This window comes from Apodemus sylvaticus, chromosome 11, assembly GCF_947179515.1.
Source record: "Apodemus sylvaticus chromosome 11, mApoSyl1.1, whole genome shotgun sequence".
NCBI classification, from domain to species: Eukaryota; Metazoa; Chordata; class Mammalia; order Rodentia; family Muridae; genus Apodemus; species Apodemus sylvaticus.
In genome coordinates this window covers 77224569-77229682 of record NC_067482.1, presented here as the reverse complement: position 1 = coordinate 77229682, position 5114 = coordinate 77224569, and the positions used below count along the sequence as shown (strand labels likewise).

General features: G+C 42.3%; 1 pseudogene; it reads left to right on the top strand.

Moving 5' to 3' along the window:
* Positions 1–2705: 2705 nt before the first annotated feature.
* LOC127696770 (60S ribosomal protein L6-like) lies at positions 2706–3718 on the top strand (annotated as a pseudogene).
* Positions 3719–5114: the final 1396 nt, after the last annotated feature.

Here is a 5114-nt window from a genome sequence, read left to right as displayed (position 1 = left end):
TTGCAGTTGAGCTGCATTTGTCAGGACTCCATAGAGAGAAATGTACCAAAATACTTCTGATGGTGTGCTGCAGTTTCTTGCCACAGACTCAGGCTGATTGACAGACTGATGTCAGCTGAGACAGGTGCACTTGCTAAGGCAAGACACATCAAGGACACGTGATATTTGGAGGGTATAAAAATGACTCCAGGGCTGGAGAGACGGTTCAGTGGTTAAAAGCACTGACTGTTCTTCCAGAGGTCCCGAGTTCAATTCCCAGCAACCACATGATGGCTCACAACCATCTGTGATGGGATCTGATGCCCTCTTCTGGTGTGTCTGAAGAGAGCATGTATACATAAAATAAATAAATAAATCTTTTAAAAAAATGACTCCAACAGATAGTGTGTGTGTGGGGGGAGGAGTTTGGCTTGCTTACAGAGCTGGCTGTGTGTGTGTGTGTGTGTGTGTGTGTAGTTTGGCTTGCTTACAAAGCTAGCTGTGCAATGCTTGAGGGTCTCATTTCTTTCTTGATCGTCACTTCCCTGAGAGAGGCACAGCTGAGAATGTCTCCTGCTGTTCCTGCTGGTCCCTCCTGCTGACTCCAGCCAAGGCTGAGGCCTGGCTGTTTCTGCTAGGTAGTGCCACCGCTGCTGATTACTTTTTACTGTCCCAACCCTACCAAAGTGTACTGTGGGTGTATCCATGAAGTATTTGCAAGAGGATGGAGGTTGCTGCTGACCCGAGAACTGAACTGCTGATTTCCTGACAACGCAGACAGGAGTTGCTGCAATGAACCTTTATAAACAGGTCCACTACCCTGTATCCTTTCTTTCCTACATCTGGTGGGTAGTGGACTGAAGAAAGGCCAAAAAACTGCAGCACACCACCAGGAGTTTTTTTGATGCATTTCTCACTCTGGAGTCCCCACTAATGCAGCTCAGCTACAATGTAAGGCAGACCAAAACATGTGTATCGTTAGCAAAGAATCCTTCATCACATGTCCTTTCATGTGCTTTAGCAGGACATTCTTTCTCCTGTGTTCGCTTCAGTGAAACGTTCCTTCCTTAGGCTGCCTTAGCCTTTCACACCTGTGTCCAGATCAGCTAAACATTCCTTTATGAGTTTGCCCCAGCAAAACACCATCAAACACGACTTTCCGAAGAACCCTTCAGTTTCTACTTCACACACAGACTGTTTGGATCCAAAGATGGCTTGCATTTTAGTTATTTTGCCTTCTATTTGGTCTTCCATAGACTTTTTATGCAGATAGTAGATTATCTCTTAGAATGGATATTTTCAGCACACAAACAGACTAGAAATATTAAAGACCTATGTAGAAAAAGTTTCTGAATTGATTCTAAAGGGGAAAAAATGACACTTTGTCAGTTAGCAGGAATAGACCCAGCAGAAATCACGGTGTCTTTTGCTAGTGCTCAAATTGCTTCATTATGGCAGAAAATGAACACTGGCAAAGAGTTTGCAGTCATTTTTTGGAGAGACTAACAACAAATACCCCCAAAATAAGAGACTTCAGTTTATAAAAAGAACTAATTTGGATTCTCCTTCATATAGTAAAAGGAATACCACTTTCTAGAGCCTCTAAACTGATGCAAAAAAACAAAAAACAAAACAGGAAAGGCAGGTTATGAACCAGGAAAAATAAGTAAAGTGCCCCCCTTATGATTCAGTTAAAAGTTAGAGTTATATGACATTATTATGGTATTATTAGATCTTCCTGAATCTCTTTTTTTTAATTAATTAATTTATTTGTTTATTTAATGCATATGAGTACACCACTATTACTCTCTTCAGACACTCCAGAAGAGGGCATCAGACCCCATTCAGATGGTTGTGAGCCACCATGTGGTTGCTGGGAATTGAACTCAGGACCTCTGGAAGAGCAGTCAGTGCTCTTAACCGCTGAGCCATCTCTCCAGCCCCCCTGAATCTCTTAATATAATTACTGACTTTCAATATGCAGAATGAGTTATTGTAGGCATTTTTTTTTTTTGGTTTTTTTTGAGACAGGGTTTCTCTGTATAGCCCTGGGTGTCCTGAAACTCACTCTGTAGACCAGGCTGGCCTTGAACTCAGAAATCCACCTGTCTCTGCCTTCCAAGTGCTGGGATTAAAGGCATGCGCCACCACCGCCTGGCTGTAGGCAAAATTTTTGCAGCCCACTTTTAATAAGCATTCAACCTCTTATTTAGGCCACCACCCAGCAGAGGTGGTAAAAGAGAAAAGTTATTAGAATGTGGGGAAGTGGACCTGTTCTACAATAGTTCTTTGCGGGCAAGGTTGATCTTCTTTGGCAGGACTTCAGTCCCATAGCAAATACCAAATATGACTCAAGAGCGGCAGACCAGTCCTCTAGGCAGGAAGACAGCACACATAATCTGGTAGTTGCAATTCAATCCTTAAAGGAACCAGAAGGAGAGAGAATTCACCAGAGATTCACCATGAGCAGGTTACCAGGGGAGTCACCATAGGACACTAATGGACCAGGAGCAGCCAGGACAAGATTAGGCTGGAATGTAATGGGGCACATGGCTGTGTAGTAGGCAGATTTAGATAAGTTAGAATAGGGCTAGAATAGATGAGAACCTTGCCGAGCTATAGTGCAAGAGGCTTTTTAAATAAATATACCAGGTCTCCATGTGTTTATTTGGGCACTAGACTGGGCATAGAAAAGCCAGAATCAGTTCTCTTTCCTGTCTTGCAAGATGGCAAGATGGGTAAAAAGGCAGAGAAGAACACTGTGTCCAAAGAGGCTAGCAGTGATGCTGGTGCCTGGGCCTCTAGTGTGTCCAAAAAAGGGGCAGCCTAAGGTTAAAACGCCCAGGAAGGGGAGCCATTGCAGCTGAGACCCTGTCCTGGTTAGAGGGATTGGCAGGTAATCCCGATGTGCTGTGTATTCCAGAAAGGCCTTGTACAAAAGGAAATACTCGGTTGCCAAGACCAAGGTTGATTTTTTTTTGTTTGTTTTTTGTTTTGCTTTGTTTGCTTTTCAAGATAGGGTTTCTCTGTGTAGAGCTGGTTGTCCTGGAACTCACTCTGTAGACCAGGCTGGCCTTAAACTCAGAAAGCCACCTGTCTCTACCCCCCAAGTGCTGGGATTAAAGGCATGTATCACAACTGCCTGGCTAAGACTAAGGTTGAAAAGAAGAAAAAGAAGGTCCTTGCTACTGCCACAAAAACAGTTGATGGAGACAAGAAAGATAGCACCCTGGTGGTGAAACGTTGAAAAATCCCTACCAAATATGTGCCTCAGAAGTTGCTGAGCCATGGCGGAAAGCCCTTCAGCCAGAAGTGAGAAGGCTGCGCCACAGTGTCACTCCAGGCACAGTCCTGATCATCTTCACTGGGCACCACAGGGGCAACAGAGTGGTTTTCATGAAGCAACTAGGCAATGACTTGCTACTTGTGACTGGACCACTTTCCGTCAACAGAGTCCCTCTGCGCAGAACACACCAGAAAGAAATTTGTCATTGCGACCTCTACAAAAGATATCAGTGAGGTTAAAATCCCCAAATACCTGACTGACTTACTTCAGGAGGGTGAGATCTTCGACACAGAGAAGGAGAAATATGAGATTACAGAGCAGTCAAAGGCTAATCAGGAAACTGTGGACTCACAGATTTTGCCAAAAATTAAAACTGTTTCTCAGCTCCAGAGCTACCTGTGATCTCAGTTCTCCCTGACAAACAGGATGTATCCTCACAACCTGGTGTTCTAAATTGCTAACAACCTAATTAAACAGCTTCATATGTTAAAAAAAAAAAGAAAAAGAAAATTGGTTTGCCAGACAAAGAGAGACTGTTCTAGAGAGCAACTGGAAAGATTAAGCCCCAATATAACGGACAGAGCTGCTTTAAACTTAACTAAACTTAACTAACTTCAATAAAAGTAGAGCAGCTCAAGTGGATAGACAAAGAGATTAGGAAGCTACCAGAAAAAAAATGTTGGTGAAGTGCTATAAATAATAACAGACCAAAGTTGAAACTACAGTGAGATGGAATTGAGATTGAAGTCCTACTGGATATAGGAGCTGATGTAACAATTTCACAAGATTCTTGGAATCCAGCTTAGCCCTTTCAAACAGTATCTACACAGCTTGTAGGGATTGGGACATTGTCTTTGGTAAAACAAAGTCTAAATCTGTTAAATATATAAGACCAGAAGGTCAGATAAAATGATTAAGGAATATGTGGCAGATATAGCCATTAATTTATGGGGATGAGATGTATTTCAAGAATGGTAAACATAAGACTTGTAAAGAGAATCTCTTATAAATAGAACCTGCCAATAAATGCCATGGTCAGTTAGTTGAAGCTGGAAGTAGGAGGTGGGTCACTGCCAGGAAGAGATAGGATTCTGGGAAATAGTGAGAGGCAGGGGAGATTTGAGCAAGAGGCTGAGGGAGAAGCATGGTTGCTAAGCAGAAGTTATAAGTCATATAGGTGATCACAGGTTAGAATACAAAGATTCACCTGGGAATGCTGGGGAGACTGTCGTAAACCAGCAAGGCAGTTGAATTCAAGACAGAACAATGAGATTTGCCCCAGACTTGGATGCATGAAACTGACGAGAAGTAACTAACCATGTGGAAGATACAGTTTGAAAGGGTTAAATACGTTATCAGCTAGCCAGGGGATGAGCCAATGCTTATGGCCTAGGCATTTACTAATAAGTAATTAGTCTTAGTTGTCATTCGGGGAGCAGGGGCCAGGCAAGAGAAAAAACTGTTTGTTTGTTTTTTTTCTTACACAGACTAGCGTTACTCCAACTTCAGGGACATTAATACCTGATAAAGGTATTAAAAATGTTATAAAATATAGTTACAGACTGTTCAGACTGTCTATAAAGAGGATACAGCAGAAGTTGGGTCTCCAAATTTAAAAGGCAGCCATTGCTGATAGTGTACCAATTGCCCTATTAAAATTGTTAACTTACTAGCCTGTTTGGATAGAGCAATGGCTCTTAAGGAAAAGTTCCAGCCCCTAGGACAGCTGGTTAAAGAGCAGTTGAAGGTTCTACATATAGAAGAATCCATTAGCCCTTGAAATTCTTCTATAGTTATCATTAAAAGAAATCTGTAAAATGGAGGATGTTAACAGATCTGAGAGCAGTCA